The following is a 14167-nucleotide window of genomic DNA, read 5'->3' as shown; positions in this document are numbered from 1 at the left end:
TCTCCAATGGAAGGCACGCACGCACACACACACACACACACACACACACACACTCACATACTCATACTCACACACTCACACACTCTCACACATACTCACACTCACACACACACACTCACACACACATACACACACTCACACACTCATACTCACACACACATACACACACACTCACATACTCATACTCACACACTCACACACACTCACACATACTCACACTCACATACTCACACTCACACACATACTCACACTCACACACACTCCCACACTCACACACTCACACACACTAACACACTCACACTCACACAATACTCACACTCACATGCACTCACACACATACTCACACTCACACACTCACACACATACTCACACTCACACACACTCACACAAACATTCACACACTCACACACTCACACACTCACATATACATTCACACACACATTCACACACACACTCACACACTCACACTCACATAATACACTCACAAACAAACAAACAAACAAACACACACGCACACACACATCTTAACTAGCGCAATGACTGAACACTTCCAAACCTCCCGAGGCTAGCACACATTCCCCTCTGGTATTCCTGAGTTAGCACTTTCTAAAATCTATACTTTATCTCTGCTACCCCAGACCCAGTCGAGGGAGTGGCCCCTGGGGCTGCTCTTCCTTGATTTTTACGTGGTTGCTTCTCTGTCTTCCATAACTCTCATGTTTGTATTTTCTTCCTTCCTTCTGCCCTGGTGATTCTCTTTCTCCCTGTCCTCCATTTCTTCTCTGAGAATCCTCCAAGTCCTGCTTGTGTCCCCCTGGGCAGCCACTGACCAGTCAAAAAACCAACTGTTGCCAGGGACCTGCAAATTCCCATGTGAGCACAACATGTCTCCTGACACCCAGGGCCTGGCGTGAGCCCACTGCATTTGCATGCTGTGTCCATATCAGATCTGACTGTGCTTGAGGCTCCTGTTGATTTGTATACAGCCTGGTTCTATTTGTGATGGCCTGGGTCTTACTTCCCACTCAGTCACCCACGGTTACCCTGCTGCTGAGGTCTTGCACTGTCCAGATAGCCTCCTGAGCTTGGAGCTGAGGTGGACTCCCTTTGGCAGTGGGCTTTCCTCTTTTCAACCTGGAGGACCCTAGACCCCACACCTACACCTGCAGAATGCCCGTGGCCTTGGTTACATTACAGAGTCAGCTTCCTTTCTCTCAATAAGAACCGGTTCAGCTAGCACCTGGGATTCCTGAAATGCTTCCCCATGCTAATGAGGTACCAAAAGCACCCTGAGATCTTAGCTTTCAGCCAACGATCTTTGCCCACCCTGGATATTTCTATTCCCCTTCCCCAAAACTATATAACCCGTGAATCACCCCAAGTAAAGTTGATGTGTCTCCCTGAAGCTGGTTTTGGTGTGTCGTTATTACCGTTGGTGCTAATGGGCCGTGTGCACCCTGTTATTCACCAATACGCCCTTCATCTTCCTGGGCCAATGACCCCCGGGAGAAGGGAGACCCACAGCTCATCTCTGAGGAGAATGTACAGCATGAACGGATCTTCCACGGCACCAGGCGAGTGGGTTATCCTTGTCCTCCCAGGCTTCCCAGCACAGTTTAACTCTCCTAGCAGCATCTTAGAGAGAGGCTTACTTACCTGTGAGGAAGTAGAATGGCCAGGTTTTCTGAAGCTTTAATTATCAAGTTGAACATGTTCCTCAAACAACAGGATTTAAAGTTTTAAGTCAGCACAGAATTGTATGGAGCAAAAATGAAATTTCTTTTATTAAAGAAAAAAGGGGGGGTAGTGGTGTTATAAAGATTGTCCAGCTGCTAAGAGCACTGGATGCTCTTCCAGAGGGCCTAGGTTCGGTTCCCAGCACCCACACGGTAGCTTACAACTGTTGGTAACACCAGTTTCCTAACACCCTTCTCTGGTCTTAGTATGTACATGGTACACATACATATGTGCAGGTACATATACACATAAAATAAAGATAAATATTTTTAGGTTAAAAAAAAGTTTTTCCCCCAGTAGTTATTCTTTATTTTTTTCTTTTTTTTCGGAGCTGAGGACTGAACCCAGGGCCTTGCACTTGCTAGGCAAGCGCTCTACCGCTGAGCTAAATCCCCAACCCCCCCAGTAGTTATTCTTAACAACTGGTAAGCTTCCTCCTGAATACTTCTGGTCCATGTGAGAGCTGTGTCCATGAGAACATAACGTGTGTGTGTCTGTGTGTGTGTGTGTGTGTGTGTGTGTGTGTCTGTCTGTCTGTCTGTCTGTCTTTCGGAATATGTGTGTACATATTTTAGTTTGCAGTTACATTTATATAGCTATATGTGTGGATACAGTTCCAAGGCATTACTTTAGTGGTTCTTAACTTACAGATGCAATTGAAATCTAAGAATCCAGTAAGATCCAGGGAGAAGGCTCAGCGGGTAAAGGTGCTTGCCGCCAGGACCCACAGGATGGAAGGAGAATTACCAACTCCAAGACTTGTCCTCCAACTTCCACATGCACACAATAGACAGATAAATAGATGGATAGATGGATAGACAGATGGATAGAAGGATGGATTGATGGATAGATAGATACATACATACATGGATGGACGGATAGATGGATACATAGACAGACAGACAGACAGACAGACAGACAGACAGACAGACAGAAACAGACAGGCAGACAGGCAGGCAGATAGGCAGTTTTAAATTTCTAAAAAATGTGGTGAAACCTACAAATTCTCTTCTATGGAACCCCACACACACACATTAACCCCCACACACATATTAAACCCCCACACACACACATTAACCCCACACACACACATTAAACCACACACACACACACACACACACACACACACATTAACCCCACATACACACATTAACCCCACACACACATTAAACCCCCCACACACACATTAACCCCTCCACACATACATTACCCCCCCACACACACACATTAACCCCTCCCCACACACACACATTAACCTTCACAAATAATGTAAGCACTGAGGCCCTGGGCTTGGTTCTGAACAACTGTATAAAAAGCTGAGTGTGCCCATGTATGCCTGGAGGAGAGAGATAAGACGTCAGTGGAGTTTGCTCGCCACCAGCTCAGCTCTAGGTTCACTGAGAAACCCTGTCTGGGAGAAATAAGCGTAAGGGAGAAGAGTAATAGACCAGAGCACCCCGAGTCTGTGTTCTATGTATACGTGCACAGGTGTGCACACCTACATGCATGGACTCATATACCACACACACACACACACACACACACACACACACACACACACAAGCTAAGCTATATACATTTATAAAGGGTTTATTATTTTTAGTTCTGTGAATATGTGTGCGTCCATGTGTGGGTGTGTGCCAGAAGTGTTGGACTCCTCCGGGGTTAGAGCTACAGGCGGTTGCGAACCACCTGACAGGGGTGTTTTTCTGGAAGACCAGTTCTCATGCTGACATGCTGAGCCCTCTCCCCAGCTCTCTGAATGTTGAGTCTCTCTCTGAGTTTTCATGTGTGGATCGTGTGAAGCACGTTGAAATACAACTTCATCTCTTTGCTTGCCGAACTCTCCCAACATCAATGCACCTCTTTCTGGTCACATGTTTACCCTAGAGTCATAAGGGCAGGGAACACTTCTTACACATCTTGATATTAAAAACCTTCTCCCCATGCACTGAGCACCAGAATTCCCTGTACGCATACTAAAATCCTGAGAGGATCTGCAAACATACTCCTCAGGAGATCGGCTAGCTGAGTAGAGCATTAACTAAATCCATGGTTTCTATTCGGTAAGGCAAAGAAAGCCCAGCATCCAGTAGACCTGGATCTGTCACGGCACCGTACAGGCTTCTCAGGCAAGGTCACCCTGTTCATCTGAAGTGGGATGACAAGTCTGATTTACAGGGTCGGGCAATGTGGCATGAGTGGGATCTGGGGGGCCCTGTCTCAAAAAAGGAAAATGTCAACAACTGAAAGGACACATCATATAGAGAATCAAGGGCGGATTAACTGAGTCAAGTTCTGGCTTCTTACTCACTGCTACATGACTTTGGTCAGCTCAATGGCCCCATGACTCCTTTGCTTCATTTGTGAAAAATAAAAAAAATAAAGAATAAGAAAATCAAGTGGTAACACAGCGGGGCCCACCTTACGTGTACTGAGGTCTCCGTGAGGGAACATACTTCCTTTCTTGAAAGCCTCTCTCTCTCTCTCTCTCTCTCTCTCTCTCTCTCTCTCTCTCTCTCTCTCTCTCTCTCAGAGTCAGTACCTGTGTTTGCTGCTGCTGCTGCTGGGCCTGGTAGGAACCATCTTCTGGGAACCAAACCGTAACATGAAGCATTCACAGACATGGTGGACCGTGTAGTGAAAGCTACAGCCGCTGCTCGAGCTTCAGAGACGACACCCGGAGAGGCTGATTTCGAAAGGGTCTCACTACGTAACCCAGGTCTTGAGCTGGCCATCTGCCTCTCAAGTCTGGGAAAACAAGCATACACCACCATGCTTGATTCAGAAGCGAGGGAGGTAGACAGGCTGATTAATGACTGATGGATGGTTTGACTGTTTTTCTGTTCTGGGAATCAGAGCTAAGAGCTTGCACATACCTAGGTTAGGCAACCCTAATGAAGAGCTGGCCACACCCTTATCCAGATCTTCAGGAAAGACTTTAACCAAAGTTTTAACAGTAGGACATCTGAGGACAGCTGGGGCAAAGAAGCTGACTTCAAGTGGAAATGATGTCTTTGGGTCTTGAGGTAAGAAAGGCGTGCATTCCCTGCAGTGAATGGGGTCACCATCTTCATGAAAGGGGCTCCTTTGCCCCTGATGGATGTTTACAGATCTGTGTGCATCAAATTCGGCTCAGCATGAGGCTCCGGGGTTGGTGACAAGCTGTTATAAGGGGAGGTCTGAGAAAAGAAACAGTTGTGTTCCCATGGAAGCCAAACAAAGCTAAACAGAACGGGCTAAGAGAATACGCAGCCGCTAACAGTGGAGCTACGCACCTGAGTGAACCCCCGGGGCTTGAGACCTCTCTGGGGAGGAGACCTGAGGCAACTCTATGGCTGCCTTCATGGAGCTACGAGATCTTTTCAGCCTGCCTGGCAAGGAAGGTATTCTTCCAGTAAGTTCTTACCTCCTTCCTGAAGAGAACTGCCAAGGCCTGCCTCCAAAAGGAGGGATCGTACAGAATGGAACTAATGCTAGCTGGTGAGAGATTCATGTCTAAAACTCCCATGCCAATTTCTGGAAGGAGTAATTGATCTTAAAAAACAAACAAACAAACAAAAAAACCCACCTCCATGAGTCATGGTGGCTCACACTGTTATCGCAGCATTACAATCAGGATGTTTAGGTAGGAGAGTCTGACGTCCAAACGTTCTACAGCTGTGTAGGAAGTTCCGGGCCTGCCTGGGTTCATGGGAGACCCTGACTCCAAAGACAAACTCCTTCCTGATCCTTGCCTCAAGGTGGAATTCAGTTGTGAAGGTCGCTACTCCATGTAAAACAGAACTTCCCTCAGTCGGTTGACACTTACCAATAGCAGCAGTAACGGTACAGAAAGGCAATCAGGCTGTGTAACATTGCTTCCTTCCCTGGAGCCAACTGACTCCGGCTTTTGGGTCGGATGAAGCCCCCAAACTTTCCCAGAGCAGATGGCCCACACCGACCTAGAAGGTCACTGAAGCAGGTGGGGATTTAGCTCAGTGGCTATGGAGGGAAAGCAAAGGGGAGATCTTTCCTGAGTACCCTTTGACCCCTATGAGCCAACCGTCTCACAGGTTAATCTAGGATCAATCTAAACCACAGATGTGGCTATTTTCTGAACGTTGTACCACACCTGAGATGAAGAGGAAATTTAGGGAGAACGTCTTCTGCAGTATCAGAAGTTAAAGACCGACAGCTAATCTGGCCACCTGAGAAAGCCTGCAGGGCCATTCCCTCCCTTCTAGAGATACAGGGATGCTACCCTTTGAGCAATGCTTGTGTACATCATTTCAAAATGAGGAGAGGGAGTGCAAGCGCCAGCAATCAGCACCTTCTTTCCCTGCACACGCCGAGAAGAAGTGAGCAAAAAGCCAAGGGATTCGGTTCTAAGATCCCTCAAGAGCTGGAGAAGCCTTCAACCCAATCCTTAGAGAATCAACTTTCAATCCCTTGGGGTGAAACACAGGAACCTGTGGATAGGCAAGACCCAGCAAGTCCCTGTTGCCTTGAGTAAGCCCTCAGAGAGAAGCGGTTACCACGCGAACCACAGCTGTGCCATTCCTTGTGGCTCAAATGCCACACCTATTTTGCACCTGGAAGTCTAGCCAATTAACTGTGCATGGTTCTAAGTGCTTCATGAGGAGGCTAACTGTGACAGAACATGCCTGTGATATTGGACCCTGGCCCCTTCCTCTCTCTCTGCTCCTCCGATTCTATGAAGTAAATAACCCCCTCCATGTCTGGCTTCCTCACAACGGGCAACAGAACCAAGCAGCTATCAGCTTGTGGAACCACAAGCTAAGCTAAGCCTCTCCTCCTTATGTGTTGATTGTCTTGGGCATTTTGTCACAGTGACAGAAAGCTGGCGAGTACTCTGGGGTCACACAATCTACTTTAGGAGCACTTTCCCTGTGGCCCCTTAAAGGTTCTACCCCCTTCCTGGGGTGCCCAGCCAGCTGTGGACCAAGTTTGAATGCATGAAACTTTAGATGATATCTCAGAGACAGAGTAGAGCATGGATTACGAACTTTTCCTGCCCCGAGATGCTGACAGATGCTAACACCTGTCTTCCGCAAATCAGTGGGGGTGGCTGTAGCTCTTGTTAATCGCCTTGGTGTGAAGCTCTTCCTCCACGGCTGACTGCAAGCTGCACGTGTGACATCGATGCAAAGTCAGGAATCAGAAGCAAGTGCATAGGAACCCTGCAACCTGAGGTGCAGACAGAGACCACCGAAAGCACTACAAAATAACCCGCAGTTTATACTTTCAGAAGTAGTTAATAGGGTTCCCCTTTACTCCTGACAGTGTCTGATCATGCACATTTTTTGCCAATTTGAGGCAAAAGTTTCTTTGTGTTTCCCCAGTCAGTGGTGTTGAATATCTGTTCAGTTTTTCTATTTCTTCTTTGCAAACTTGCCCTTTCCTTTTGTTGTAGCCTGGAGACAGTTGTTCATCACGAAGTCTTGAACTAGGGTTTCAGAGATGGCTCAGCATTTAACAGCCCTGGCTGCTCTTCAGAGGCCCCTGGTTCGATTCCCAGCACCCATGCGATAACTCCTGGTTCAGGGCACCTGACACCCTCTTTTGCCTTCTTCTGGCCTTTGCACACACCAGGCAGATTCCTGGTGCAGAAACACCAATTCAGGCAAAACACTCATACACATAAAATAATAAATAAAAATGGTTTTGCTTTGTTTTATTGTTTTTGAGACAGGATTTCTGTGCAATTCTGGCTGTCCTGGAACTCACTGTATAGATTAGGGTGGCCTTGAACTCAGAGATCAGCCTGTTTCTGCCTCTCAAGTGCTGGGGCTAAAGGTGTGTGCTACTATACCTTGCCTGGAAAAAAAAAGTGAGAGAAACCTTTACTCTGAAAAAGTGAGGAGAGGAGAGGGCAGGGAAGAAATTGAACTAGCTGTGGCAGCCGGGGCTTGTCACCTTTGGAGGATCTTACATAAGATTGTCCTCTGCTACATACAAGGTTTGGTGGCCTGAGACCCCCACCTCAAACCAAGAGAAAAAACCCTGGTAGAGAAAGAGAAAAGGGCATACTGTGTGCATAACACTCATCTAACATGACAGGGTGAGCCGAACTCAGTCACCGGTGCTGACACCAATAAAGAGGTCATGACTGGAAGCAGTGAAGAGAACAGGGAGTGTTTTGGTTCAGACAGTATATTTCTCTCTCTTTTTTCTATTTTTTTTTTTTCGGAGCTGGGGATCGAACCCAGGGCCTTGCGCTTGCTAGGCAAGCGCTCTACCACTGAGCCAAATCCCCAACCCCTTCTCTCTCTTTTTAAACCAAAGTCCTCTTCATCTGTTGGGGTGACTCAGATCACCTCAGATCTTTTTCTTGGGGGAACACATCCGAGGTTGGTAGGTCCAGCCAGGCAAGTGCTGTATCATTGACCTGTCTCCAGCCCACAACCTGAGATCCTTGCTTTGCTGGCCCTGGTCTGAGAGGGTGGAGTGCTTCTTCTCCAAGCTGTTGCTTTCTGAACAGGACCAGCTGCCGAGTCCACCTGTCATCTTTTAGGAGGATTTTTTCTGTGGCATCGACTGTTGCTAGAACCTTTCCAGATACATACATACATGCATCATGCATACATACATACATACATGCATACATACATACATACATTCACATATACATGGAATTTTTATAACACTCATTCATGTTGGTGTGTGCACATGTGGAAGTCAGGGGACAACTTGCAGGAGTTTGGTTTTGGCTCCCGCTCTGTGGGTCCTAGGGATCCAACTCAGGTCAGTGCACCTTTACCTGCTGGGCCCCAGACATCAGAAACTTTTAAGCTGAAAAGATATTACAATAGCACCAGGCAATAGTGTAGAGGTGAGGGAGAATGACTTCAAAACCCCCCAATTCCCTAGCAGTTCTGCCCCAGCCTCCTGGTTCCCCTCCTTTGTCCATTACTGACTTTAAGGAAGTCCTAGAGTCTTCGGACAGCAAGATTGAAACAAGAGCTTTGGAAATGTGGTAGAGCAGCGAATAGTTCTTTTTAAAGACTTTAATGGTGTGGGTGTGTATGTGAATGCAGGGCCCACAGAGGCAGAGGTGCCGGATCCCTTCAGGGCTGGAGCCACCCAGAGTGATTGCTGGGAGCCCACGTGTCCTTAGCTGCCGATCCATGTCTTCAGCACCCAGTGAGCAAGCGGTTCTTAACCATGGGTGGATACCAGAACCCCCTGAGGATAGTCTGTAATCCCGCTGAGTCATCCGGGGCAAAAGGCAGGCACATAAGTTTGGAGGAAAAAATGTGGAAATGAGTCAGATGAAGCTCCCTTCCTGACTAGTGTGTGACCTCTAGTGCTGGGTATAAGATTCTTACAAGCGTCCACATTTAGAAGAAAGGTTGAATAACTCAGAATGCTAACTTGGATTCTCTGTGTCTTTCACTTCATCTTGTAATTTACAAAGTTACCAATCTTGGATAGAATGGAAATTACAAAGCATCCTTCACAGGGTCTGACAAGCGTTGTGTTGACTTTGCTGTATCAGGACAACAGGGAACAAAGGAAAACGGTGTTTAGAATAACGGTGTTCTGAGACCAAAGAGAGGACACCTCGCTCTGTAAAAAAACATCAAAACTTAAAACCCAGTAACTGGGCCTACGTAGAGACCCAGCAGCCAGAAACTGCCGGATAACCCTAACTAGGGTTTTGTCTTGCTTCTGTGGCCATTTTAGAAAGCTTTCCAAACTCTGTGAGTTTTTCGTTCACGCAAACCCTTTAAAATTTCAGTGTGCCAAAGTTGATCTCTTAGCCTTGGTTTGTTAGCTCTGTGGACACCTCCCAAACCCTCAGTGACCTCATTCTGGGGGTTGTTGAGAGGATTAGAGATAATGTATTTCCCAGAGCAGCTTGTAACGTGCTTGTCTTTAATAGAAGGTGCTGGAAGTCCACCAGGGAACAGTTTTTAACAACACTAGCTCCCAGCTAGCTATTGAAAATCAGAACCTTGAGGTGGCTCTGTGGCGCAATGGATAGCGCATTGGACTTCTAGTGACGAAAATCAGAACCTTGGAAGCTTTCTAATCACCCCTGGACACCAAATGTCCAACCACCCCTAGACATTTGATAGCTCTCTAAGCTCTTCAGCCTCAAGGTCATGTGCAACCAGGATGGAGGCCACGACACTCACCACAATCACCAATCTTTGGCCAACAACCTCCCACAAACCTCTCCTGCCTCCTCTCAAGCTCTCTGTCCCGTGGACCCTTTCTCTTGTGCTCCCTGCCCGGTCCCTTCTCTCAGAGGTCCTAGGTTTCTTGCCTCTAAAGCAACCATTTTCCAGACAAAGTTGGAGATGAAACATTGTGGCCACTAAGGCCTTCTTCAAGTATCTAAAAATAACCAGACCACTCAGACTCGGGCAGTTAGCCTCCTGGGTCGCCTCTCTTTGTGCCTTATTGAGATTAAAGAGTATGCTGTTTCTCGTTTTGACTTCATTACCAAATATTCTGTTTCTTCTTTTGACTGCACAGCACCACCATGGCTGTTGGGGTGGAACTCACTTGACTGTACTGTGACCTACAGTTATTCCTCCAAGTCAGAAGGTTGGGACTGGTTCTGACTCTGTCTCTTAAGGCTTAGGGAAAGGTTTTTTTGTTTGTTTGTTTGTTTTGTCTTTTATTCTAATAATGACTCTTACAAGTAACAAATGATCTGACTATTTATTTTAGTGGAAAATGGTTTGAACCACTTAGTCTAACCTGAATATTTGGGAAAGTGGGACAGAGAGACACTTTTCTTAAGGACCCATAGTTCTTTTTTTAGGGGGTTGGGGGCAGGAGAGGGAGTTGAGAGAGGTCTCTATATGTACTCCTGGCTGTCCTGGAACTTGCTATGTAAACCTAATGGGCCTTGAACTCCCTGGAATCCTCTTGCCTCTGCCTACCTGAGATTAACAGCATGTACCTCCATGCCTGGCCCCTGATTTTGGCAGACAATACTTCTCAGTAAATTCTCTAGTGGAGCTTGGGATTGTGTGCCAAGCCCCAGGGCCTTTGCACGCCAGGCAAGTACTCTCCCTTTGAGCTATATATTGTGAGCCTCTGGCAGTTGGCTCTTCATCATTTCAGAATGATTTAAAATTCCTCTATCCTCAGGAAACCAGAACTAGATGTGCTATTAAAATTGCTGTCAAGAACATGTCATCGTTTTATCAGACATAATTCCTACACCGATTTAATTCTGGCAACTCTCCTTGGCTGTGGGTGCCCCACCCTCCCTGAGTCCACCCCCGCCGGTTTGATCACTCCTTAGTCTTCTGCTTAGCCATGGTTCTCAGGGAAGGGGCCTCTCTCCCCTTCCAGGCCCAGCCCACAGGGCCTGGGTCCCACTCTCCAACTGCTCTGTCTTCCACTGCTCTTCTGGTCAGCTTTTAGTCTATGACCCCGCCCCGCCCCGCCCACAGTTCAGTCCTCAAAGCAAAGCCTTCAGTTCTGGCTTCCCTGTACGCAATCAGTCAAGCTATTTTTCTTTTTTTAAATAACAAGCATGTCTTAGTTTAGGTTACTGTTTTGCTGTGATGAAACACCAAGACCAAAAACAACCTGGGGAGAAAGGGTGATCATGAATCCACCTCGGGCAGCCAAGGCAGGATCACAAACCAAACAGGAACTTGGAGGCAAGAGCTGATGTAGAAGCCATGGAGGGTGGGGCTTACCGGCTTGTTCTTCGTGGCTTGCTCAGCCTGCTGGCTTATAGAACCCAGAACTCAGAGGCTTTTCCACATTAATTACTAATTAACAAAATGTCCTACAGGTTTGCCTATACTGGGTCTTACTGAGGCAATTTCTCAGTTGAGTTCCCTCCTCTCAGGTGACTCTAGCTTGTGTCACGTTGGTATGAAAGTAACTAGGTCAATGTACCACATTTCTAGACGTTCTTATTTTTTTTTTTCTTTTTTTCGGAGCTGGGGACCGAACCCAGGGCCTTGCGCTTGCTAGGCAAGTGCTCTACCACTGAGCTAAATCCCCAATCCCAAGACGTTCTTATTTTAATGACCGTGTCTAAATTCACTGACAGCAGGGCCATTTTGTCTTGCCTGACTCCTTATAGCAGTCGCTGAGTGTTTACTGGGAGATGAAAGGTAGGATTTTATCCACCCGCCTTCTCTAGGGCAGGAGCTATCATACTGATGTTTAAGGCCTCCGTCTCTAGGTGATATACCAGGCTGCCTATAAGGCTTTTTTGCACAGATAAAGCCTTTATGCAATGAGAGAAGAAAGGGTGGGAAAATTGTTCTTAGGAAGGCAAAAGATGGTGATGATGGTGGTGGTGGTGATGGTGATGATGGTGGTGGTGATGGTGGTGATGGTGATGGTGGAGGTGGTGATGGTGATGATGTTGGTGGTGATGGTGGTGATGGTGATGGTGATGGTGGTGGTAATAATAATGATGATATTAGACTACAAAAACGTCTCTAGTACTTGTGAATAATTCTTGCCCAAAGTTTACCTTGAATTTAATCAAGCCTTTAGTCCTAAAACCTATCTTATAGGGAACCCAAGGGTAGAAGAAAACATTTGATAACACCAGGAAGAACTTCAGACAAGGGTAGATAGGCATTAAAACAATTGTTTTAGACCAACTAGACCAACGATGATATAAAGAAAAAAAAAATACAACGATCTTTCTAGATCAGCAGTTCTTAACCTGTGGGTCACGAGCCTTTCACAGTGTTCACCTAAGATGATCAGAAAGCACAGATATTTACATTGTGATTCATAACACTAGCGAAATGACAGTTATGGAGCAGCAAAGAGAATAATTTTATGGCTGGGGGTCAGCACAACATGAGGCACTGTATTAAAGGGTTGCAGCCTTAGGAAGGTTGAGAGCCACTGCTCTAGAATAAGAGACTGAAGAGACCTAACGACCAAATACGTTTTTTACTTGCTTTTGTGGTTCTGAGATAATGTCTCCCTACACAGACCCATTATAATCACCGTCACCTTCCAAGTCAAGTCAAACACCACTGCCAGATTCAGATTCAAATGCATCTTACGATCATTGACTAAAACCTGGTTAGAAAGAGGCTAGAGAGGCTACAAAAAAAAAAAAAAAAAAGCAAACCGAAAACATTTTGATTTTAACTGAAAAGGTAGAATTAGTAATTGGTATTATTACTGCTTTTCTTAGACATGAAGAAAAATATTTTTTATGCATGAGTGCTCTGCCTGCTCATGTATGCCTGCATGCCAAAAAGGACATCAGATCCCATTACAGACGGTTGTGAGTCACCATGTGGTTGCTGGAATTGAACTCAGGACCTCTGGAAGAGCAGCCAGTGCTCCCAACTGCTAAGATACCTCTCAAGTCCATAAAATATTATTCTTAAGAGATGCATATTGAAATGCTTTGGCATTAAACTGCCCTGATGTCTACAAATTATTTTAAGTGACCCAGTCATAGTCGCTTATGTACAGTATACATTTAAGCAAACGGTGTGAGGTCAGCTGCCTTTGCATCTGGATGTTAAGTAAGAGAGTATGTCTTTGGTTTTGCTTTTTGGATTTGGAAGAAGGACCAGATTTACTGGTGTATAATCTATATAAAATAAAACTCCACCCTTTGTCAGCTTATCTATTTATTCATAACCTTGGCTAGTGTTAGGGATTGAAGCCAGGCCTCGATCATGTGAGTCTGATTTTATAAGTGGTTATCACAGCCAGCTGCGTCTCCACAGCCAGCCCCTCCCGGTACAGGCTACAGGACCTGAATCTTCCTCCTCCTGCTCTGCCTCTGGTGGAGATGCAGCTTATAAGCTACTGCCTCTTGAGTCTGGCATCTTTGTGTTCTATTTCGCTTGGGCTGCCGTAACAGACGACCTCGAATTGGCACCTTGAGACGACAGACATTCGTTGTCTCATAATTATCAGGCTGTGGGGAGGGCCACGCTATCTGCAAAGTTTGGGGGAGAACTCTGAGCTTTTGGTGTTGCCAACGACCTTGACGTTTCTCAGCACACGGCGGTGGAACTCTGACACCTGTTCCCCCTCCCCTTCTTTATGTGGAATTCTCTGGCCCTTCATACAGCAGTTGCGACCCCTTTGGGGAGGAATGAACCTCTCACAGGGGTTGCATGTCAGATGTTTACATTCTGATTCTCAACAGTAGCAAAATCACAATTATGAAGTCCTAACGGAAGTAATTTTACGGCTGGAGTCACCACAGCATGAAGAACTGTATTAAAGGGCCGCAGGCATTAGGAAGGGTGAGAATCACTGCCACATAAGGACACCTGGCAGGCTGGACGAAGGGCTGACTACTTTATTCCCATATGACTTGGAGTTATAATTTGAAATGTCCCCACAAGGCTCATCAGCTGACAGCGCTTCTGGGAGACAGCAGGAACCTTGTGAGATAGGCCTACTTAGAGGAAGTAGGTCATTGGTCTTTGACCTCTGCGCTTTGCCCCCT

The 14167-nt window shown here is 46.4% G+C and overlaps 1 long non-coding RNA gene across 1 annotated transcript; it reads right to left on the bottom strand.

Annotated features, from left to right (window-relative positions):
* Positions 1 to 3311: 3311 nt before the first annotated feature.
* On the bottom strand, positions 3312 to 5636 carry LOC102552414 (uncharacterized). The gene is made up of 4 exons (XR_015637634.1): positions 5309 to 5636; positions 4617 to 4919; positions 4283 to 4488; positions 3312 to 3623 (listed from the first exon to the last, which is right to left on the bottom strand). It is a non-coding gene; the product is annotated as an uncharacterized LOC102552414 (long non-coding RNA).
* Between the last annotated feature and the right edge of the window lie 8531 nt (positions 5637 to 14167).

The sequence above is a fragment of the Rattus norvegicus genome, chromosome 14, assembly GCF_021556685.1.
Source record: "Rattus norvegicus strain SHRSP/BbbUtx chromosome 14, alternate assembly SHRSP_T2T, whole genome shotgun sequence".
NCBI classification, from domain to species: Eukaryota; Metazoa; Chordata; class Mammalia; order Rodentia; family Muridae; genus Rattus; species Rattus norvegicus.
This window is presented reverse-complemented; position numbering and strand designations above follow the sequence as displayed.